This window comes from Lactuca serriola, chromosome 5 (assembly GCF_051521515.1).
Source record: "Lactuca serriola cultivar US96UC23 chromosome 5, Lser_US96UC23_V15, whole genome shotgun sequence".
Taxonomy (NCBI): Eukaryota; Viridiplantae; Streptophyta; class Magnoliopsida; order Asterales; family Asteraceae; genus Lactuca; species Lactuca serriola.
In genome coordinates this window covers 306,429,327-306,455,740 of record NC_136412.1, presented here as the reverse complement: position 1 = coordinate 306,455,740, position 26,414 = coordinate 306,429,327, and the positions used below count along the sequence as shown (strand labels likewise).

The 26,414-nt window shown below is 36.9% G+C and overlaps 2 long non-coding RNA genes across 3 annotated transcripts; one reads left to right on the top strand and one right to left on the bottom strand.

Annotated features, from left to right (window-relative positions):
• Positions 1-2,843: 2,843 nt before the first annotated feature.
• LOC145054854 (uncharacterized) lies at positions 2,844-7,660 on the bottom strand. Of its 2 annotated transcripts, none has more exons than XR_013684987.1 (3): positions 7,487-7,660; positions 7,134-7,318; positions 2,844-3,935 (listed from the first exon to the last, which is right to left on the bottom strand). It is a non-coding gene; the product is annotated as an uncharacterized LOC145054854 (long non-coding RNA). The 2 variants fall into 2 exon arrangements; XR_013684986.1 differs by having other exon boundaries at positions 7,134-7,211.
• On the top strand, positions 3,679-4,126 carry LOC145054855 (uncharacterized). Its single transcript, XR_013684988.1, has 2 exons — positions 3,679-3,768; positions 4,012-4,126. It is a non-coding gene; the product is annotated as an uncharacterized LOC145054855 (long non-coding RNA).
• Positions 7,661-26,414: the final 18,754 nt, after the last annotated feature.

Sequence of the window (26,414 nt, the reverse complement as noted above, 5' to 3'; positions counted from 1 at the left end):
TTCTTTTTGCCGACACACATTTTGAATTTTGTGCGGTGGATTATTACTTACTAGACAAACAATAGGCTTATCATTGATAAAGAAAACAAAGTTTAAATGTTAAAATAATAATAATAATAATAATAATAATAACAACAATAATAATAATATGGATTGAGCTATTATCTACTGCACCATATTTGTTTATTTTTTAACCTGTAGTTGCACATTAATACCCAAAGAACTTATAAATTTTACATTTCTAGGGCGAAATCGAATAGTTTTCTGGGACACTAAGTGTGACCGCCCCTACAAACAACTAACAGTTGTCATTTTATTATGTGGTTATATTTGTTAGGATTAAGATGTGATAAAAACACACAAGAAAGATGTGAAGAAAAAATAAAAACACAGCGATTTATGTGGTTCATATGATATAAGTAATCGTGGTAATTCACAGGCAAACTACACAAACACTTTATTAGATACGTAGAATACGCAGTTGTCACTCATACGTTAATGCTTAGGGTAACAAAAGTACATAAAGATATATTTCTAATGACAAAACTTAGACCAATGAGTGTTTATGTCATGGCCAACAAGCCTAAGACTTCACCATTTGAGCACTGTAGTTTTCCTACATAAATGGGAAGACAATAAAGATGGATTAAACAAGTTTAAGTCTGCCCCAATGGGAAGAAAATGAGTTTTCCAATAATCAATCTTTTTGTGTATTTATTGATAACAAGATTCCAATTTCTTGTGCATACGTTAGCGCCAACTGATAGACCCAAATAAGTAGTAGAAGGGTTAATGGTCTAGGAGGGTAATAAGGTTTCAAATTTGTTCATATTAGGTCCATAAGGTATTTTTTTTTTGTACATATTACACCAACATGGTTGTTACAACCGTTTAAATGTCATCCCTTAAAACATTAAAGGGACGACATTTAAACGGTTACAACAACCATGTTGGTGTAATATGTACAAAAAAAGACTTTAAGGACCTAATGTGGACAAATTTGAAACCTTATTACTCTCCTAGGTCATTAACCCTTCTAAAAGAGATTAGAGATACAAGATTTGTTGGGGACACCCCATTACTTGTCGGGGACACTTCTTTACTTTGACCCTGGCTCCGCCACTGGCTGATAAACTATCTGAAATTTATATAATGACATAAAGGGGCTTTTAAAAAAAATATGTTTTTTATAATTAATTAAGGGGTATATTTGGAAAATTAAAAAAAAAATGTTTAAAAACTAGTCTAAATGTTTTTTTTTTAAATGCTAACTTATAAACTACTTTTTGATTTGTTAAACATAACAACTTAAAAAGATCGAAAAATAAGCTAGTTTATTAGCTAGTTGTGGCATGCCAAACATAGCCTTAATCATTAAGACTTTGATTTATTTTTTTTATTTTATTTTTTGTAAAAATGACAAAAAATTGTTAAGTAACGTTTCAATTGAAACTGTTGGTTGTAGTGAATGTGCGACTAAAATGAGAAGACGAAATGAGGAAGTCATCTAATTAGATACTAATATAAATTGTAAAAGAGTTAGATAAATTGATAAAAATATTGATAAAAATATTAGAAATAGGGACGTAATGTGGACAAAACTAAAACCTTATTACGCTCATTAAACGGTTATAACAACCATGTTGGTGTAATATGTATAAAAAAGACTGTAGGGACCTAATGTAGGCATAATTAAAACATTATTACCCTCTTTAAACGATTATAACAACCATGTTGGCGTAATATGTACAAAAAAGACCTTAAGGACCTAACATGGACAAAATTGAAATCTTATTACCTTCCTAGATCATTAACTCTAAGCAATGTTTTAAAAACCGGTTGGACCGGGAACCGGGGGAAGGAGCGGTTCAACGATCACCAGTTTTACGTCGAATTTTAAACTAAATTGAACCGGCCGGTTTTTTAGAAAAATCCAGTTGAACCGTTCAAAATAAACCTGTTGAACCGATTAAACTGAATAAAAACACATAAAAAAGAACCATTTGTGTAATAAATTTTGGTGAATTTTTTTTTTCAAATATATTTACTTTTCTCTAAATAAAAATATATGCTATTATACTTTTTTTTTACGTATATGAATTGATGTAAAACACTAAACCTTATGGATTGATTTACAACTTATTTTTATGTGTATTTTTAATGTTTGAACTTATAAACGTCAAATTCGTGATTTATATATGTATGTATGTGTAGGGAAATAGGAAAAAGAATTATAGAAACCGGTTGATATGACGGTCGAACTGGTTGAACCGGAAACCGATCACCATACCGGATCAACTAAAAAACCAATTTTTAAAACATTGACACTAAGTAGAACGGAAAGACGTGGATTCACATTTCAATATACGGGCCATGTGGGAAATATTGAAATCTTAACACCAATGATAAAAACCTTATTTACATAAATGTTCATTTTAAATCCAAAATCAACTTGAAAGCACCTACGCGATATAATTTTTTTTTTTTATCATTTTTATTAATGACCACTAAACGATATAAATAGCATTGTCTACATACATGAAATAAGGAGTAGGACCCTAGCAATACCATAAATTTTTTTTAACTTTTATTATCAAAATGTAAAGTCCTTCTATAGCAATAATGAACAAAAACTGAAATAACAAATCACCTTATTTGACGCCTTTAAATAAGAAACAAGAGAGTAGACGAACAACTAAAAAAACAGAACTTGTCAAATAAATATAACCTTTAGCAACAATATGAGCTAACTTATCTGTCAATAACCAACAATATTATATATATATATATATATATATATATATATATATATATATATATATTATTATTAAGGATATTGCTCATTTCTTGAAAATTAAGAGATCTTCTATTACCTCACCTCATGTACAATCAATTTATTTATGGTTACCGATCAGTACATCATTTTTTTTACACTTACGTTGACAACAGATTACTTTAGAAACTAAATCAAGAAATTAAATAATAATTTCTACTTTCCTCTTATGTACCTATACAATCGATAAAACCCTCAAACAAATATCAAAAACCTAATCAGAAGCGCAACTCATCCACCCGAGTCATCGTCCTCATCACAATGGTAGTGAACCACCACCCGCTCTCCAACCTTGCAACACCGCCATTTCTGATTGTCGTCTCCATGAACTTTGCACTCTCACAGAACTTTTTCCGGTAATGCCAACCCATCGTGATCCGTCAGTCTCACTCTCTCTACCCTAAATTGTTCTCCATCCCCGCCACCACTTATTTACGATAACCACTGCAACACTCATTAACACAACCACCAATAAAACCAGTTCCAATCAGATTATCGAATAAAAGAGGGCTGGATACCCGATTCCAAGAACCTGGATTAGGTTCGAGTGCAAGGTGTTTGACGTTTTGCTTCATTGAAGCTTTCCCTCGAACCAACAATGCATCACCACCCATTCTTCATTTCTCACACCACCAATCGCTAACTAATCATCGACGTCGATAGCCACCCTGTTAATCTCCTTTCAAAAAAAGGTAATAGATTTCTTCTACATTTGATTGTTTTCCCTAAAAGTATATATCAATTTGCCTTTTTGGATTCTGAAGAATATCTCTTAATGATTGTTAAATTGGAATGAATTTTTATAAACATCCTTCCCCATGGTTATTTTGCTTATTGGATTAGTCAAGTCAATGGAGTTCAAGTAAATTTACACGATGTCATCCGGTCAACCCATCAAGGAGTAGGCTCTGCAGTGAGACATGCTTCTTAGATAGGTAAACACATTTTGTTATCTGTATCTGATCTTGCTACATATTTTCTTCTGAAATTTAACATTTAATAATTTAATTTTCCCTTCAAGTTTTATAATTAAGTTCCTTCATCATACGCACCTTTGTCTTGTGTATCGGTGTGTGTTTTTGTGTCCCAATGTGTGTGTATCCTGCAATGCAAACAAATGTTAATGTTTTCAATTTTCACTCTTTACTAATGTTAGTTTTTCCCTTTGTCTTGTTTAGTTTTGTTGCAGGTATGACTAAGGTTTTACCAGTGAATTTCTATTGTTAGTCTTTCGTAATGACCTTTAACCAATTTGGTGTATGGGGTTCAGTATGAAAGTAGTTGTCAGTTAAGCATGTCACTAAATGAACAAAGTTCAAATACAATTGAGATCATGAGATAGAGGAACGCGCCCTTGACCTATCTTGATTAAGACCGAAACCTATCTAATCGAAAGTGGGGTCTAGTTTAAGCTGTCAAACAAATGGCCTGGAATATGTCTTTAAATTTGTATTTTTCTACTTTGCCAACTTAAAGGTTTATCATGTAAAAGAAAATTGTTTCCGTTGAAACGTCAAAAATACATTTTCGAATAGAAAAACAATACTGTAAAAATTTATTGCAAATACTTTGATTGTTTTGTGAAATGTGAAATGAAATTTGTATAATATTAAAACATATTTGATTTTTTAAGCATTGTTATTTAATAATATATTAAGTTAATTTTGAGTCCTATTTAACCATACTACTTGACCACAAAGTGGACGTTGACAAATAAAAGTTCAATTAATATATATATATATATATATATATATATATATATATATATATATATATATATATATATATATATATTATTTTTTATATAATAAATTATTCTGAAAAGTAGTATCAAATAACTTTTATATATATATATATATATATATATATATATATATATATATATATATATATATATATATATTATTTTTTATATAATAAATTATTCTGAAAAGTAGTATCAAATAACTTTTATATATATATATATATATATATATATATATATATTATTTTTTATATAATAAATTATTCTGAAAAGTAGTATCAAATAACTTATTTTACATTTACATATGTATCATACATGTGCTTCCACACAATTAAAAAATACCAATACGAAAATACCTAATTAAAAAAAGACAGATACGAAAAAGAGCAGTCAATACTGCTTGAAATAGGTAGAAACCAAACAATTTTTCGTTAGGGAAACTTAACCAATCGCCGGAATAAAACAGTTCTTCGTCCACTGCATCGCGCGGGTACACTGCTAGTTTATATATATATATATATATATATATATATATATATATATATATATATATATATATATATATATATATATATATATATAAAAGGTGTAGGACCACAACATTGTACACTGCAATCTTCCACTCGATATCATCATGAATCTTTTTCATACATTAACCACTTTTTTGGTTGGTTGTTTAATTTATCCAGGAAAGTTAATTAGGTCCACCATGTGTCTTGTTATATGCTTTTTAGACTACTAAAATTGGTAATGGTCCAATTAAGCTATGTGTTAGCACTATTACAACATATGTAATGGTTCCAATATTTTATTGTTGTCCAAAAATGTTTCAAACATTTCTCGAATATAAGTGACAGATTTGGGCATACCATGTAAATGAACAACTTCCTAAAACAAAAAACTTTGTTACATTACAAAATGCCAAAAATGTTAGATTATTAATAATGACCACGAGAGCATAAAATCTACTCCATATTGGGTTTGACAAAATGAAGAGTTATATAGGTTCAAATGTGGATTGATATCTATTATACGGATTTGTGGTCAGTGTTATTCTATGAGAATGACAAAGAAAATATGTTGTTTGATAATGTGAATATGTGCAATCTTACATAACTATTTTCATTATCACGCATCCTCACCAATTAAATTGTCTATAAGGTTATTATAGACATTTTTTTTATTATTATTTTCATTTTGTCAGGATGTTTATTGAATCGTATTCTGTAACAATGAAAATGAGCGAAAAACGATGCACGAGAACAAAAACGAATAACAATTAGTGAAAATGCATGGAAATTACAATAATTGTATGAGGTTGAATGTATTCACATTACTAAACAACTTATTTTTTAAGTAATTTCATAGAATAACATTGTGCACATGTCCGCACAATAGTTGTCCATCCACATTATAACCTATATATATAGGGATGAGCATATAACCCGTTAGACCGCATATTCTTATAGGTGGGCCGGTTTTCGGGTTTTGTTTTTTACAATAACCGGGTTTCGGGTTTGGACCGGACCGAACCCGAAATAAGGTTGTTAACCCGGACCGGACCGGAAAACTAAAACTTATTTATATTATTGCCTTTTTTTAGCGTACAAAGCAAAACCTAATTGTAGCCAACTTACACAAATTTTAATAGAAAAGCCCTACTAACGGCTATTTTTAGTTGTTAATATACTGTTGATTTTTTTTTTTGGGTTCCTTCTTAGTGTTGATAGACGATGTTTTCCCAAGGCTACTAATTTTCTACTCTCTAATACTTCCTCTCTTCTACAATGGTGATTGAAAATTGGGTTGGTTCTATGAAAACAATCAAAATCAAGTAAGTCTAAATACATTTATGTTTCATGTTTTAATGTAAATTTTAATCGTGGGTCTTTCTTTTTTTTGTTCTTCTTTTAACTATTAAATAAGGTGGTTCTTTTAGAACATTTTAGATATATCATTGATAGATTAGTTAAATTTTGAAAATAAATAAATAAAGAAATAAATAATGGAAGAGGTTAGCCATTAAAATGTTCATTGAATCATATAGAGTAAAGTTAATGGAATGATAAGTTTGACAATTTTTAAAGTTATAACATAGTTTAACCGTTGAAGATGCTTTGATTATTTAAAGGGATAATCAACTGTATTAAATTAATATGGAAGAAATCTTATAAATTTTGTCATTAAAATTTGCTTCCATTTCAATCCCCAGACATTTTCAATTTTCAAAGCAAGTTATTTTGCCATATGTTTCTTTCATTGGATTTTTGCCATATGTAATCATTACTTCCTTAATCCTTATCCTTCTGAGTCAGCATAAGCCACTATTGAACATCATGTATACAACTATTACCCGATCAAAAAAAAAATGTTATGTAATGCTTCTGAGTCAACTCAAGAAAAGTAGACCATGTAAAATCTAGGAGTTTTGTGATTTACCACAAATCTACAATTAAAGCTTCAGAGTGGAATAATTAGAAACGTAAAAAGAAACAATGATAGAATATCATGAATTCATATAAAATAAAAAACAAGATTATATAATTATAAACTGACCTTAGCAACAAAGATATCCTTAGACCATTGTGGGGTGCAACAACTTTTCATCAAATGGCGCTTGACTTGAATATGAATCTACACAGATCGATGGAAGTACATTGCGAATTTATTCTAATTTTTTTATTTAAACTGTCGTCCAAAATCATTGAAATAGACTTGAATACAGAGCATATGAGTAACACCTAGGTTTCAATACGATTCCGGAATTAATACAAACTAAAAGAAAACTTTTATCGTTTTAAATCCCAAGAAACAGAGTGATACGAAGCGCATACGGAAACATAACAAATAACTGAAGACCAACAGCCCAAACAAGTTCTATAGTTTCGATGGAGGGAAAACAGAGATACCTTCAAGGCTGCGAGACTAGGGCGAAGATCAAGCAATGCTAGCTACCGGGAATTAGGTCACCGCCGGGGAAAAGCCATGAGCGGCGAGCCGATGAGTGAGGAGGAGAGGGGAGGACCAGATAAGAGGTGTTTCTTCTGAAATTCTTTGTTGGGCCGATGAGTGAGCTTTACTTTTGAAAAAAAAAATGTATTTTTAAATATAAAAATATCATATTCTAAAATTTTATTTTAAACATTTTATAATTATTTTAAATTTTTATTGTTATATTAACTATTATTTCCTTCTAATTATATAAGATTTTGTGGATTTTGAAATAAACTCAAATTTATACCCATTTTTTCCATTTTTCGCTTAAGGAATTTTGGAATTTATAACAACTAGTAAAAAAACTTGGGCTTTCCTTCGGTCAGATTTCTTTTTTTTTTTGTTTTTAACTTTTTGTTATTATTCCAATTGATTCAATAACCACAGTAGAAATTAAAACTCTACTTGTTATCATAGAAAAAAGTCTTAGTTTAACGTTTCGAAATTTAAGACTAAAAAATTTATTTTTTATAATAATAAAACCATAATGGAATCAGAGTAAGTCAAAATCATCCAAATACATCAGAGTCAAATAAAATGTGGAAAAATATGGTGTGCGCGATGCGATCATCCCGAACTCTTCCCCTTCGATCCGAAAGTCCCTAAAACATAAACTGAAAACTGTAAGCAAGAAGCTTAGTGAGTTCCCCAAAATACTGCATATCGTACATATCTGCCAGCTCCAGACTGTCGGATCAATTTCACCCCTGAGTCTATTTTAACTCATGCGTCGGCCCAAGCCGTATCGGGTCTATTTCACCCAACATACATATAGCAAACAGGCACACATGCATATAACACATATAACAAGAGTCACAAAGACTACAAGCACATAACATATCCTAGTGTCCAGTGAGCAAACTCACCTCAGTTTGCTGACAGTCAAACAGATGATCAGGCTGTTGAATCGGAAATCCCCACTAAATCACAAGTAAAGAAACTCTAATTAGAAATTAGGTCAATAATCCAACCAGTGAGCCCAAACCCTAAATCTTAGCCTTAAGGGAAAAAGTTACTTATTCCTTGCCTTATTAGGTCTAGCTCATCAAGGCCTAAATGCTACTAGCCACGAAGCCCAAAAGATAATCTATGTCCAAAATGGGCCCAAGCCCCAAAGGCCTATCAAAAAAAAGCTTACGGCCCAACAAGGGCCCAAAGTCCCTAAGTTCCATACATGACCCGAAATAAGCCCAAAGCCCACTCTAATTAGTACGCTCAGTGTACCAACCGGTACGCCCAACGTACTCACAACCCTCACATCATTGGGACTTCAGACGCATACGCGCAACGTACCCAAAGGTACGCCCGACGTTCACTGCAATTGGCCAAAACCTCATTCTAAGGTCTTAATCAGTTAAGACCCAATGTCCAATTTTAGATCTAGGCTTATTAAAGTGCATTAAGCCATAAAGTTGCCAACTTTATGCTTTTGAATGTCTTAATGGGGCAAATCTTGGATTTAACCACATTATCTTCATGAAACCACCTTCAATCCTTGCATGGTTAAGCTTAATCCATCAAGACTCCATTTTTATGCTCAAGGGACTTTAGAAACACTAGGATCTAGCATTATAACCTTCTGGAGTAGCTCATACTCTCAAGAAATACCTTAAGGACCATTTTTATGAAGAAATAAGCCATAAACTAACGATTAACACATGCAGTCATCAAGGTACACGCTTTTTACCTTTAATAACCTAGAAATGATAAGAAACCTATAGATCTACAAGCTCTTTCTGATTTAATGCTTCTTAACAACTCTTCTTCTTCTTCTCTACGCACCATACACACCCAAAACACACACACAAGCTCAAACTTTAGGGAAAATGAATTAGGGTTTCGAGATATGGCTCAAGAGACAAGGGAGGCTGATAAGGTGGTGGACTTGAAGGACTTAATAAGCTTAAATAGGGTGTAAACCCTAAAAATTAGGGTTTTGCTCTGGCTTGAGTACGCCCTGCATACGCATGGGTACGTCCAGCGTACGTAGGGGTCATCCCTGATGCACACATGCAAAGGAGTATGTCGTGCGTACCTAGTGTATGCCCAGCGTACTCATGGTCTAGTCCTTGATTAATTGAAATAATGGTTAAAGTTTATACATGGCGACTCGGGCGTTACAATATACATGCGGCCCAGCTTGCCCCACTTCTTGAATTGGATAACACCTTTCCAAGGTGACACCTTTAGGAGAACGATATCCCCAACTTGGAACTCCAGGTCTGATCGGCGCTTGTCGGCATAGCTCTACTGCCGACTCTGAGCTATATGAAGTCTATCATGAACCTGGTAAATCATCTTAGTCCTCTTGAGTACCACATCGGTACTCCCCATGACCCGCTGACCAACCTCACCCCAATATATCGAGGTCCTACACTTCCAACCATAGAGCATCTCAAAAGGAGGTCGAACGATGTTGGCATGATAACTGTTGTTAAACGAAAATTCCGCTAACGGAAGATACGTATCCCAACTGCTGCCAAAATCTAGAACGCATCCCTATAGCATATCCTCCAATGTCTACATCATGGAATTTCTTCCAGAATTTGGAATTAAACCGGACCTCCCCGTCCGAAACCACTGAAACCGGCACCCCATGTCGTGCCATAACCTCCCTGATGTAGATATCGGCTAACTTCTCTGCAAAAATAATTCCTTGAATTAGAACGAAATGTATGCTCTTGGTCAATCGATCCACGATGACCAATATCGAATCCACTCCGCACGATATCCATGGTAACTTCGTGATGAAATCCATGGTAATCTCTTCCCATTTCCAGACGGAAATATCCAACGGCTCCATCGTTCCATGAGACCGCTGATGTTCGGCCTTGACTTTCTTGCAAGTCAAGAACCTTTCCACATACCAACCTACATCCCACTTCATACATGGCTACCAATAATCGGGACAGAGATCTCTATACATCTTTGTTGCTCTGGGATGAATAGAGAATCTCGACTTGTGCACCTCTTCCATCAAAACCTATCGTGCACCACCCCAGTAAGGAACCCACATCCTCTGATGGAGAGTCAATAACTCTCGACTATCATAATCAAAGGAAGCCACCTGACCCACAATGCCCTCACTCTTTCGGTGCTCTTCCTTCATAGCCTCAACCTGAGCCTCCCGAATCTGCTCTAATAATGGGGTAATCATTGTCATCCTCAAACATAAGTCCCTGATCGGTTCTGTCACCGCCTTACGGCTGAGAGCATCGACCACTACATTAGCCTTCCCCTGATGGTAAAGGATCTCACAATCATAATCTTTCACCACATCGAACCACCTACGTTGCCTCATGTTAAGATTCAGCTGATCCAACAAATACCTCAGGCTCTTGTGATATGTGTAGATAGTAAAACAGACCTCATAGAGGTAATGTCGCCAAATGTTGAGGGCAAACACCACCACCCCCATCTCAAAATCATGCGTATGATAGTTTGCCTCATGAGGCTTCAGCTGTCTCGAAGTGTAAGCAATAACATGACCCGTCTACATCAGAACTGCACCCAAACTCGTCATTGACGCATCACAATAAACTACAAAATCCTAAACACCCTCAATGTCACACCCCAAAACCAAGAACGGCGGAAACGTTCTGGGGCGGAGGACGTCATGTACAGTATCACAACGATGTAAAGTAGTAAACAAGCAACAACATCATCCATTGCATTAATAATAGAATTATTATACAAGTGTGTTCTGTCAAATTTTGATAAACACTAAAGCATAAATCAAAATGAAAGATGAGTCTTGAACAAGCTCCATCTTCCTTTCTCCTTGCATCGGTACCTGTCTATGATGACCTGAGGATACAAGTAATTTTGAAAGCGAGTATCAGCTTTAAAGCTGGTGAGATCATAAGTATTTTTAGTGACTTAATTTGTATGTCAGAATTTGTAAGTAAATGAACTGTAAGTATTGTAAATGTATATGAACTGTAAGTATGAAAATGTTTGTAAAACAACTGTAAACGTTTGAAAAACTCTAGAAATCCCTATGATTCCTACTATTATATAAGGGTGTCTTCTACCAAGACCTAACTGTTCTCATTGTAGTCTTCTACCAAGACTTAACTGTTCTAAATGTTCGTGTCATGTAAAAGTGTGTAATTTTCCCCAGTGTAACTATTATTAACAAAATATAGTTTTTACATTTATAGTTTAAGTGAAAAGATCACTAAGTATGTGTACAGGGAAAATCAATGTAGTACTAAAACGTAGCGCTATAAGAACCACTGCTGTACTAATTACCTTAAACCGGATTTATATTAAGACATCATGTGATTAATTGTACCATACTATTGACTGGTAACAACGACATAAGAATGGTCGTAATAACGGAATGACGTTTGGCACCCACAGACCTGCAGGTTCCGTTGTAGCTAGCAGCAAGGTGTAGGATAGTCAATCCAGTATAGATCTATACGCAAACTCACGCTCTCCCTTCAAGAGACTCTGGCTACAACTCGGGCCATGACAATTAAGGCATGCTCCGGTATAGTGGATCACAATTTTATTAACGTATTAATGTAAGTGTAATGTACGAAAATGTTCTACGTGTGCTAGCTGTAATGTGTGTTCTCTCTCTATCTAGCAAGTATAGTAATGTAATGTAATGTTCTAGAAAGTATTGACTCATGAATGAACTGACTCATTGTATGATATTGCGTTCTAGTAATAGTTCTAGTATCTCCCTAAACTACCCATATGGTAGTTTACTAGTAATCTAACTGGTACGTATGGACATGGATGTATACCCTTGCTACCCAAGGGCATGGGATGAACTGGAAGGACCTTTATGACTATATATGTATACATGTTATATAACTAATATTTAAACGACCTTCGGACGAGTACCCGATATCCCACCAGATCACATCTCAAGCGCGAAAAGGAAATAGGGTGGATAGCCTTCCTAAGCCTTTTAAACATTTCTTATATAACTATACATATAGAGGCATGCAATTTCTAATATAAAAGCATAAAATAAGATTTGTAAAACCTTAGAACATAAATATTTTCTAAGAAAAGATCGACTTGATGTCGATCTATAAAATGGTTTCGAAGACATGGGTTTGATAAAACAGTTTAGTATAAAGAACATTTGTTTGAAACACAATTGTAAATAAGTTTGAAATGTAATATACAGAATAAAATGTATAGTGTAATAAGGTGTTTTTAAACACATAAAGTGTTTATGAAAAACATTTGAAGGAAACTGTTTGGTAAAACGACTAATGAGTAGCCAATCATTTGAATGCTCCTTAGGGTCACTAAATGAAGCTTAGAATTACTACAACTCTAGTGGTGAATTGTTTCAAGGCTAAATCAAGTGTTTGGGCTTCCTATTAACTCTTTTAAGGAGTTTACGGCCCTGGGACCATATTCCCTTGGAGTTTACGGCCGTAAACTCCCTTGGGAGGGTGTTTATGGTGTTTTCAAGTCTCTAACATTTCAAGGTTATGATCTATGTTGGGTTCTAGGCATAAGGAAGGAGTTAGGGTGTCATTTGACCCCTTTATAGGGGTTTACGGCCCAAGAACTTGTCTTGGCCGTAAACTCCTTAATACATGTGACTCCTTATGTTTTCTAGGCTATAAACACTTTAGAGTACATGTCTAAATTCAAGCCTAAGCCTTAGGAAGTGTTTGTGGCATCAAAACACCCCTAATTAGAGTTTCCGGCCCATGAACCATTTGGCCATGTGTTTGCGGCCGTGAACACCCCTAGGTGTTGGTATTTTGATTGTTTTGGGTCTTAGACACATCAAGGTAATGTGCTATGCTAGTCTCTTGGTTCAATGAAGGCATTTAGGGCACTTTTGCAACCAAAAATGGAGTTCACGGCCCTAAAATATCTTGGGCCGTAAACACCCTTTTCTTGGTGTTTTAGTGGTGTTTGCTAGCCCCAAACACACTAGGGTACTTGTCCTAATTTGTCTCTTGGCTTAAGGAAGGTTTTCAAGGCATTTTGACCCTTAAACATGGAGTTCACGGCCCTGGAACATCATTGGCCGTGAACTCACTTTCATCCATGTTTTTAAATGATTTTGGTGTCCTAAACATGCAATGGTGGGTTCTAGTTCGAGTTCCAAGGCTTTGAGGGACATTGGGACACTTTTAGCCCTTAAAATGGAGTTTACTCCCCAAGTGTTCTTGGGCGGTAAACTCCCAAATCTTGGGGTTTTGGTCCGATTTTGATGTTATAATACACAATCTAAGCTATGTAATATAACTAGATCGAAGTACTCACAATTTGGGATAAAAACCCGAAGATCCGTGAGAGAGAATTTTGGCTTTTCTCTAATTGGAAATGTAACTAATGAACTATTTGGTTTAGTTTTCTATATATAGTCCTGGGATTTTTGACAGAAAATATTTTTAGTCCCGGAATGAACTCTAATATCCTAAAGTTTTGGAATAACAGTGTTGCACAAAACCCTAGTGCATCCACTCTCCTAATATCTCGTTAAGTGTAAAATCCTGAAAACTGCCAAACTTATACTCGAAGTCTGAATTTTCACTGTAATGGTTCTACTTCTATTGGCTTCAAATGGTTTGTACATAATGGAAATTTCGGGTTGTCACATTATCCCCCTGTTGAAGGGAATTTCGTCCCGAAATTAGAATTTAGGCAAGGAAGTATGTACGAATGATCGATTCGTGAGGAGGAAACTTCCTAATCGATTGGTTCTAGCGCACTTAAGTGAAATCGGGTTCTCGATTGGAATCCCAACGAACCTTCACTATCGGGCGATGGCGCTGCTTCGTCTGCTTGACCTCTCGGTCGAGGGTCACTACGGTTCTAATACGAAGGCGAGGATCTCGACGAGTGGACTTACAAGAGTCCTAACGGAAAGGTATGGTTTCACGATCGAGACGCTAAGAGTAGAATGTACGTTACTGAGTTCGTGGAATAGGTCTAGTTTGCGAGGCATAGGACCGATTCTGGTAAGAATCTTGGAGGTCCTATCTATCGTGGATTTAGCTTTCCACGCTTTACGAAGCGTATTAAAGCTGTTCCCATAGTGAGACTTCCTAAAGAACTTCGTCTCTCACTTGGAATCTCCAAGGTTTCTTTTTCTTATTTAACTTCCCAGACAAAGGCCACCCCTTGCTGGGTCAAATTCGTACGGGTTTCTGTAGTTTGCGAGGAGTTCTGAATGAACTATGATAGTAGGTCGGTAAGACCTAGAATTTGGCGAAAGACTGTTGGCGTCTCTGGTGTCGATAAATGCTCAACGGTTTTGACAAATTGAAAGAGTACTCATAATTTCCCACATTACTAACAGTGTGTCCTAGAAATTTGACTTTTCAATTTCAAAACTTGTGCCTAGAGAACTTCGCTAAAAGTTCCTCTGTAGGAAATGTTTCCATGGGTTTTCTTCTTACTACGAGGGTAGATAAGTAAGTCATTACATGGAGAAATGACGAATTGATCCAAGTAAGAAAGACGTACCTTATTTGTTTAGCTCATGAAAGCTATGGGCGTATTGGTCCTATCCAAAGGGTATCACTACGGACTTGAAGTGTCCGTATCGAGTTCGGAAGATAGTCTTACAGACATCCTTCTCTAACACTCGAACTGGTGATATTCAGATCTCAGCTCCATTTCTGAAAGTAATTCTTTCCTTGCGTTTGCTCAACCATTTCATTTATGCGAGGCAGAGATAATGATTCCTAATGAAAAATCTTGACGGAGTCCTCGATAACCGAGGTACATACAATGCGATCCGTCGATCTCTGGAAGAATATGACCGGGGTTCTCTAGGGTGAGAAACCTAGTCTTCTAATTCTATTTCTGTGTAGTTCGCTAAGTTGTCCGGACTGTTCTTGTATCTCCGTAGGTGTTTAAACTATAGGGCGATCTGTTTACACGAGTCGTACTGGGTTCTAAGTTTGTTCACATGACGATGCGATCTCTCGTAGGCTTAGGCAGTTCTCCGTCCTGAAGTTCATATTAGAATTCATACCTGGTTTCACAATCACTTTTTCGTGTATACGAGTCGTATATAATTAAGATTGAAAAGGTAGTCGAATAACTGATTCTTGTTTAAGCTCACATCCCATGGGGGAAAAAGAAGTTAAAGTGAAATCATCAATTCTAAACCTGTAGAACCTTGATTATATATCACTCTTATGCATACATTCCTCAGTGATAGATCAATCGTATAAATCCTTGGATTGAACTTAACGTACTGCAGGAGTGGTACTTCGGGGGTTTCTTTGGAAAAATAACTAAGAGGTACTCCTGGCATGAGTACTTCGGTGTTCTGATATGACGGCTTCGCTGGAAAAGTGATCTAGAAGGAAGAGATGTACGTAAAAAGTTGTTTTTGTGAGGATCAAATTGACTCAAGTCGTATGATAATGTCAGAATCATACTGAAACTTAAAGACATTAGATTTGAACATAAGACGTTTTACAGAAAAAAACACAACCGTGCAACCATCCACAGAGTTCCTACAAGACTATTGCTGCTAAAAAGGTATACTACAAAAGACAAGTATACGCAGCACGAGCATCCCTAATCCTACGAGATCTCGCAAAAGATAGGACTCTAGTTGCACTAGTTCGGGATACTTTATAAGTCTGTTACAACGAAACGCCTAAATTACATTTAACGTGGTTCCGGAGCAAGCTCTCCTGCAGCCGTGATCCTGAGAATTTTCCCGTCTGCGCCAAAGTTCTGCGTTATCGGGAAATCCTTCTTGAGGTGTCCAATTTCACCGCATTGGTGACATATATGGACAGCACCCACATTGGTGTTGGAAGTGAAGTGTCGAGTAGGAGTTATGGGCACACGGTTGCTTTCGTTGATCTTCTCTTTTGGGCAATTTCTGTAATAGTTCCCTGCCTCACCACAACTATAGCAAACTAGGCTTGCTCCAGTGGTGGAGGTAGTTCTACAGAAATGAGCAATGTGTCTCATCTGGTTGCAATTTTTGCATTGCCAGGCTTGGCAAATTCCCTTGTGGTGGTGGTTGCACCGATCGCACTTCGGGAGTGTTCCTTTGTATCGTCTGCTCGGTACGGGGATGACAGAGGTTTCTACTTGCTGTTGTTGTATAGCCAGCCTTTGGGATCTCTTGCGTTCTTTCCGGGCTTGACGCTTTCGTTTCTTGTTCTCTGCTTTTCGGCTTTGCGAGCCTGTGACTGTTACTGTTTGGCGACTTCCTGGATGGATACCACGATTGGAAACTTCATTCCCATCAGCAGCATTAACTGTGCTGATAGCGCTACGGGGCGCAAGGACCGCGGTTACGGTAGCCACCACAGCAGCTGTAACTGCTGTTTGAAAGGTAGCGGCGTCAATAGGAAAAACGGAGGTTTCGCTGTTCGACTGATTGCTTCCGGATGACGACATGATTCTGTAACACGAAAGATAAGGATTTTGTGAGCGATTCTGGTTGACCCTTGATGTACTTAGATTGTTCATGTAAAGAGTACGACTATGTTCTCGAAAGTTTGACCTACATCCCTATGATGCAGTCCTAGTACGGAATGGAAGTATGTTCGCGAAGGTTTGACCTACATCCCTATGATGCAGTCCTAGTAATGAGTAGAAGTAAGTTCGTAGAATGGTCTCAAAATGTTTGTTGTGCAAGCCGAGGTATCGTGGGTTGCTGAATAATAAGATCCAACCACTGAAAGAGACTTGGAAATGTCTCCGGAGATAAATCACTATAGTCCAATGACTTGACTAAAGCATGTTTTAGATAGACCCCAATGAAAGTATGATAAGAGTACTTGAATGAAGAATAACACAAAAGTTAGCCGGCTATCAATATCTTTGATATTCACGATGTAAAGATTCGGGAAAATGACCTTGTAAAGGTCTTACATCATATCTAGAGAAGATAGTCCTTGACAGCATAAAGACCTAACTAAAAGTACTTACAGTACAAGATAATTTCATAGAAAATGCCACATCAGGCAAAGACAAAAAACGATTACTTTCTAACAAGGGAAGTAAGGTAAAGCATCTACTCCTGGCAACGATCATCCCTCTGGTGAACTCTCAGTTCAGCCAGTTGACGTTCCACGTCAAGTAGGTGTCTTTCGTACACCCTCTGGCGTACTCGGAGCTCTATGACTTCGGCTCGTGATTCAGCCAGTGCTTGCAGCAGGGTTTCATGGTTTCTCTCTGATCTCCCGTGAGCATCTTCTAGATGAATGGTGCGGAGGGTATGCATTCTCGCATCGGCGACAACTTCGGAAATCTGATGTAAGGCTGTCCTGCCTTGAATCTCATTTCGGGCCACTCTGCGGACCAAGATTGGCAAGACTCTATCTGCTGAGCCCCCATTGCTCAAGTCGTAAAAGCTTCGGTCTCCATTAAATGGCATAGGCTGATCTTGTCCTTGGCTCCATGTCTCCAAACATTCCACTCACTCAGGGTCGGGCCATGAAAAGTCGGACGAGGGTTAGGAATTGGAACGGGAGCTGCCTGGGGTTGGTTCTCAACCTCTGGTTTGGAATTAGCATCGTCCGAAAGGTTTTCATCATGGTGATCATTCAAAGGGATAGGATGATCATTCTCTGGTTCTTCTTCAAACCATCTAGCAATGACCTCATTCGGAAGGTACTGGTTGCCGTAGGGATGGAGTCCAGCTATGTTATCTATGCGGGAATTTGGGGGTAAAGAAATAATTATTAGACGAACTATCTAGATAATTATTTAGAAAATCTTCATCAGTTACATCGCTATTTGTGAAGTGCATACCAGTTATATGTAATCTAAACAGGATAGACCTTCGAATAAGTGACCTTAACTCCGTATTCACACAGAATAGGGGTGAAGTAAAATTTCCACAGATTCTAAGTCTATAACTGTGACAACCCAAGTTATTCCGTTACATTTCCCCATTACCGTTAACGGAATATTCCAATTTATAAAAGTTCCGTTAATAAGAGGTCGTCAATTTAATAAACATTTCATTTGTTTATATTTAATATGCCGTTAAGTCGTGATAAATGGGAATAAAAACACATAACACACATTTTCATTTAGTTGGAAAATGTTAAGTTTTATTATTACGACCACTAAATCGGGTGTGACCAAAAGCCCCGTATGACGGCAGTATCGGGTAGAATTCCACTAAGCTCCAACTCCCACCCATATATAAAGGGGAGTAAACTCCATTTGGAGCTTTTCCACCCTCTCTCTCTATACTCTCTCTCTAGACTCGTTTTCGCCCCGAATCCGCAACCAAACGCTTCCAAATTGTAAGTCCGCTTACCCTAGCCTATTCTAAACATATTGATTCATGTTTATAGCTTAGAAATCGAACCTAGAAGCTGTTGAAAAGGAGTTTACGGCCTAAGCTCCTCCTTAGACCGTAAACACCTTAAAAGAGGCCAAAATGACCCCCAAAAGTCCATATAGGCTTGGAAATAAATAGAGGAATTAGCCTAGGAGTGTTTGCACATTTAAAACAATCATTTTGAGGCCTAAAAGAGAGTTTACGGCCCAGGCATATGCCAAGGCCGTAAACACCTCTTAAACATGTCTAAAAGCCCCAAAAACACTCCCAAACCACCCTTAGGCTTCATACATAATTTAGGGACTTGGTATTTTGGGTTTAGATCATTTAAACACAAGGAAATATGGGGTAACATGGAGTTTATGGCCCAAGCAAGTGCCTAGGCCGTAAACTCCCCAAAACATGCCCAAATGTTGGTTTTCACCCCCCAAATGGCCTTAGACTATTTTTATAAAATGCTAGGAATGATTTAGGGGCTTAAAACTTCATTAAATCCATGATATGAGAGTTTACGGCCGTAAACTCCCTTAGGAGTTGTCCCTAGGCCGTAAACTCCTATAAGATGCCCTTAGAAGCCTTAAACCCACTCATGCCTTTTTGGAAATGTACTTAGAAAAGTCCCATGAACAAGCTAGAAGCCTTAAACACACTAGATCCCCTCACCATGAGTTTACGGACGTAAACTCATGGTGAGATGTCCCTGGGCCATAAACTAAGCTTTGGGAGTTTACTCTTGGAGAGTAAACTCCATTCCTTAGACATACACACCTTTAGACGCTACCTGGGACACCCAAACACTTATCCAAAGTGTTTTCCGCTCCTTTGAGCGCGTATATTTGTTTAATTAGTATTAAATATACTAATTGTATGTGAACATATGTTATCATATGTTAAATAGGTCATTGTGTGTGTTCAAGTCCTTGCGTGACACCGAACGCCCAAACGGCACCTTCGTCGGACCTACTTACACCAGGTGAGTTCATACCCCTGAATGAACCTTTTAAATGTTTTTACATGTTTTATAGGGGGGAATACAAGTTAAACATGCCAGTTATCATATCAATCACATGTGATTGATAACCCGTATGCACAAGATTTTACCACTGTACACTGTTTTACCGAGTAGGACACTATAATGGTTTTCAAAAGGGAATTCAATTGTTTCAAAACTCTTACTTATACTGTGTTACCTAAATTCATTTTAAACTGGTTTATGAAAGATTCCAAAGATTTCTAAAGGTTTTCACACTTATTTTACCAAAGAATACCAAAATGTGATTTTCCTAAGTATAAAGGTTTTTCCAAGATTTTCACGTTAAATGCTTCTACTTGTTAGTTACCGCTGCTTCGCTTTCACTTATTTTAAACTCCTACTCGATAACGCTTTCACTTCGCGATACGCTTATACCAGATTTTGTCTCTATATCGCTTATACTTGTAGTCGCTTATACTTGATAGACGCTCTTACTTCACTTATCGTCGTTTCCACTTCGTGATACACTTACACTTGGTACACTTATACTTCACGACACGATTATCCCACTCTGTATGCTTATACTTCACGACTCGGATATTTCACTGTATGCTTATACTTCACAATTCGGTTATTCCACACTGTACACTTATACTTCACAATATGATTCCACTCGATACACACTCAAGCATAGTTAGATGTATGTCTGTGCTTGTATAGATGCATATAAATAATGATTGAAGGACCTAGGAAGGCTTGTCCGCCCTATTTCCTTTTCTTCGTTGAGATGTGGTCTGGTGGGATCGGATGTCCATCCGAAGGTCGTTTGATTCATTAGTTATATATTATGTGCACAAGCATGGACATATGGGTTTACTTCAGTCAATTCAGTTATGAGTCTCTACCTCTAGTTCAGCACTTACATTAGAAACCCACTATTTGGAAGTCTCTACCCACTATTTGGGATGCATCTTCAGGACACGGCCTTCTCCGTCGTCTAGTTGGTAACCAGAATCTCCTGTAGGGAGAGCGGACATTGTGTGTATAGATCTATACGGGATTGACAACCCCGCACCCAGACTGCTAGCTACAGTCCCGGCCTACCAAGCCAACGGGTGACAAATGTCACATTTTAGACACTTGTAGGGCGTCTGGTACTCTAGTCAGTATGGTTACGAGTATCCCGGGTTACCTTATAATTCTTTGGCCTTAAGGTAACGGTATTTCGCCAGCAATTTACACTGTATGCTGGTAATTCATTTTCAGAGTCACACTATTTTGACCTTACAAGACGTATCTTTCATTTGATACTGTCTAGGGTCTTTTCTCTGTTTTTGACCTTACAAGACGTATCTTTCATTTGATACTGTCTGGGGTCTGTATCCACTGTATTCACTATATTCACTGTATCCACTGTATTCACTGTATCCACTGTATTCACTGTTTTAGACCTTGCTAGACGTATCATTTAGTTGGTGCTGTCTGGGGTTTGTGTTCATTGTAATAGACCTTACTAGTTGTACTTTTCATTTGGTACCGCCTGGGGTCTGTGTCTCTTTCTGTTAGACTGAGCCAGGCATGTCGTTCGTTCGATACTCTCCTGGAGTCTATGATTCCTTGCCTTAGTCAGCAGTCCTCATTGCTGAGGCATATGTTATTCCCTGATGTCGTTTGCTTTCCTCAATAATCAAATTCAGTGTTTTGATAATGATAGCAATTTAGGGGAAAACTACTTTTTACCACATAACACTGACCAGTCTTGGTAGAAGGCTGCTTTATTTAAAGAAAATATAGGATTTTCTGGAAAGAACTCTAATACACAGTAAACACTTAAACTACTACTTCATAAAGTTATTTGACAAAATGACACTAAATACTTATGAACTCACCAACATTGTAAAAATGCTGATACCCGCTTTTCAAATAACTTGTATTCTCAGGTTAGCATTAGACAGGTACATCTCGGAGCTGTTGATGAAGATAGCTTAGTATCATGTTGTATCTATTCTATTACTTGTATTACTTTGAATTGATGTATTAATGTAACCATGTAAAACTATTACTATTAATGCAATGTTTTGTTGTACTTTGATTACTATAATGCATGTGTTGTGATACTTGACATGACGTCATCCACCCCAGAACGTTTCCGCCGTTCCGGTTTTGGGGTGTGACAATAACATCCTAATTACATATAGCCTTAGTGTATCCACTTAGCAACTATCAACTTAGTAATGAAGATCCCGTTTTAGTTCTCAAGTATAAAGTACTTATAGTAACACCAAATACTCCTATAGTATTTTAATTTTAATGTTATGTTCTATTGTTCTCATTGTGGTAGGGTTGGTAAGATTTTAGCATTGTTGCAACCACACAATTAAACTTAGGCACATGCTAGTCAACCCTCGGATAATATAGTTGATCAGGCTATATCTTCCCAGTTTTGACCATATGTCTCTAAGCCCACTTGTGTTGCCCAACAATCGTAATTCTTTTGTATTGTCCTAGTGACACTGATTTTAGTATGAATGCAGCACGTATACTTACTTAAATATTTTATTATTTAAAGTATAAACTCTTGGTCAGAGTATTTTTAATCCATTATGTATTTATAGTTAGTATATCTTTTATGGGTTGATATACTTAATTCACTATAAACAATGCTCTGATACCAATCTGTCACACCCCAAAACCAAGAACGGCGGAAACGTTCAAGGGCGGAGGACGTCATGTACACTATCACAACAATGTAAAGTAGTAAACAAGCAACAACATCATCCATTGCATTAATAATAGAATTATTATACAAGTGTGTTCTGTCAAATTTTGATAAACACTAAAGCATAAATCAAAATGAAAGATGAGTCTTGAACAAGCTCCATCTTCCTTTCTCCTTGCATCGGTACCTGTCTATGATGACCTGAGGATACAAGTAATTTTGAAAGCGAGTATCAGCTTTAAAGCTGGTGAGATCATAAGTATTTTTAGTGACTTAATTTGTATGTCAGAATTTGTAAGTAAATGAACTGTAAGTATTGCAAATGTATATGAACTGTAAGTATGAAAATGTTTGTAAAACAACTGTAAACGTTTGAAAAACTCTAGAAATCCCTATGATTCCTACTATTATATAAGGGTGTCTTCTACCAAGACCTAACTATTCTCATTGTAGTCTTCTACCAAGACTTAACTGTTCTAAATGTTCGTGTCATGTAAAAGTGTGTAATTTTCCCAAGTGTAACTATTATTAACAAAATATAGTTTTTACATTTATAGTTTCAGTGAAAAGATCACTAAATATGTGTACAGGGAAAATCAATGTAGTACTAAAACGTAGCGCTATAAGAACTACTACTGTACTAATTACCTTAAATCGGATTTATATTAAGGCATCATGTGATTAATTGTACCATACTATTGACTGGTAACAACGACATAAGAATGGTCGTAATAACGAAATGACGTTTGGCACCCGCAGACCTGCAGGTCCCGCTGTAGCTAGCAGCAAGGTGTATGATAGTCAATCCAGTATAGATCTATACGCAAACTCACGCTCTCCCTTCAAGAGACTCTGGCTACAACTCGGGCCATGACAATTAAGGCATGCTCCGGTACAGTGGATCACAATTTTATTAACGTATTAATGTAAGTGTAATGTACGGAAATGTTCTACGTGTGCTAGCTGTAATGTGTGTTCTCTCTCTATCTAGCAAGTATAGTAATGTACTGTAATGTTCTAGAAAGTACTGACTCATGAATGAACTGACTCATTGTATGATATTGCGTTCTAGTAATAGTTCTAGTATCTCCCTAAACTACCCATATGGTAGTTTACTAGTAATCTAACCGGTACGTATGGACATGGATGTATACCCTTGCTACCCAAGGGCATGGGATGAACTGGAAGGACCTTTATGACTATCTATGTATACATGTTATATAACTAATATTTAAACGACCTTCGGACGAGTACCCGATATCCCACCAGATCACATCTCAAGCGCGAAAAGGAAATAGGGTGGATAGCCTTCCTAAGCCTTTTAAACATTTCTTATATAACTATACATATAGAGGCATGCAATTTATAATATAAAAGCATAAAATAAGATTTGTAAAACCTTAGAACATAAATATTTTCTAAGAAAAGATCGACCTGATGTCGATCTATAAAATGGTTTCGAAGACATGGGTTTGATAAAACAGTTTAGTATAAAGAACATTTGTTTGAAACACAATTGTAAATAAGTTTGAAATGTAATATACAGAATAAAATGTATAGTGTAATAAGGTGTTTTTAAACACATAAAGTGTTTATGAAAAACATTTGAAGGAAACTGTTTGGTAAAACGGCTAATGAGTAGCCAATCATTTGAATGCTCCTTAGGGTCACTAAATGAAGCTTAGAATTACTACAACTCTAGTGGTGAATTGTTTCAAGGCTAAATCAAGTGTTTGGGCTTCCTATTAACTCTTTTAAGGAGTTTACGGCCCTAGGACCATATTCCCTTGGAGTTTACGGCCGTAAACTCCCTTGGGAGGGTGTTTATGGTGTTTTTAAGTCTCTAACATTTCAAGGTTATGATCTATGTTGGGTTCTAGGCATAAGGAAGGAGTTAGGGTGTCATTTGACCCCTTTATAGGGGTTTACGGCCCAAGAACTTGTCTTGGCCGTAAACTCCTTAATACATGTGATTCCTTTTGTTTTCTAGGCTATAAACACTTTAGAGTACATGTCTAAATTCAAGCCTAAGCCTTAGGAAGTGTTTGTGGCATCAAAACACCCCTAATTAGAGTTTCCGACCCATGAACCATTTGGCCATGTGTTTGCGGCCGTGAACACCCCTAGGTGTTGGTATTTTGATTGTTTTGGGTCTTAGACACATCAAGGTAATGTGCTATGCTAGTCTCTTGGTTCAATGAAGGCATTTAGGGCACTTTGGCAACCAAAAATGGAGTTCACGACCCTAAAATATCTTGGGCCGTAAACACCCTTTTCTTGGTGTTTTAGTGGTGTTTGCTAGCCCCAAACACACTAGGGTACTTGTCCTAATTTGTCTCTTGGCTTAAGGAAGGTTTTCAAGGCATTTTGACCCTTAAACATGGAGTTCATGGCCCTGGAACATCATTGGCCGTGAACTCACTTTCATCCATGTTTTTAAATGATTTTGGTGTCCTAAACATGCAATGGTGGGTTCTAGTTCGAGTTCCAAGGCTTTGAGGGACATTGGGACACTTTTAGCCCTTAAAATGGAGTTTACTCCCCAAGTGTTCTTGGGCGGTAAACTCCCAAATCTTGCGGTTTTGGTCCGATTTTGATGTTATAATACACAATCTAAGCTATGTAATATAACTAGATCGAAGTACTCACTATTTGGGATAAAAACCCGAAGATCCGTGAGAGAGAATTTTGGCTTTTCTCTAATTGGAAATGTAACTAATGAACTATTTGGTTCAGTTTTCTATATATAGTCCTGGGATTTTTGACAGAAAATATTTTTATTCCCAGAATGAACTCTAATATCCTAAAGTTTTGGAATAACAGTGTTGCCCAAAACCCTAGTGCATCCACTCTCCTAATATCTCCTTAAGTGTAAAATCCTGAAAACTGCCAAACTTATACTCGAAGTCTGAATTTTCACTGTAATTGTTCTACTTCTATTGGCTTCAAATGGTTTGTACAGAATGGAAATTTCGGGTTGTCACACTCAAGCAGGGTCAAATTCGGCTCCTCATACAATCTCTGTTTCAAGGTCTCAAAATTTGCATGCTGCTCAGACCCGCAACGAAAAGTGACAATCTTCTTCGTCAATCTGGTCAAAGGAGCCGCTACCTTGGAGAAATCCTAAATGAATCTCCAATAGTAACCTGTCAAACCAAGGAAACTCCGAATCTCATATGGATACCGCGGAATCTTCATCCCATCACCGCCTCGAACTTGGCCGGATCGACCAGGATACTCTTTTGGTTGACAAGGCGCCCTAGAAACTGCACATCATGCAACTAGAACTCACAGTTAGAGGAATTCGCATACAACTTTTCCCTCCTCAAGATCTGCAATACCTCCCTCAAATGCTCCTCATGCAGCTCCTGGGTCTTGGAATAAACTAGGATGCCATCAATAAACACAATCACAGACCGATCCAACATAGGCCTACATACGCTAGTCATGAGGTCCATGAATGTGGTTGGGACATTGGTGAGCCCAAAGGGAATCACTACAAACTTGTAATAACCATAACGAGTCTGGAAGACCGTCTTCTGCACATCATCCCCTCTTACCCTAATTTGATGATATCCCGAATGCAGATCGATCTTGGAAAACCAAGATGCACCCTGAAGCTGGTTAAAAAAATTGTCAATCATCGCGAGTGGATAGCGGTTCAACACTATCATACACATAATGGAATCAGAGTATGTCAAAATCATCCAAATACATCAGATTCATATAAAACGTGGAAAAATATTGTGTGTGTGATGCGATCATCCTGAGCTCCTCCCCTTCGATCCGGAAGTACCTGAAACATAAACTGAAAACCGTAAGCGTGAAGCTTAGTGAGTTCCCAAAAATACTGCATACAATACATATTTGCTAGCTCCAGGT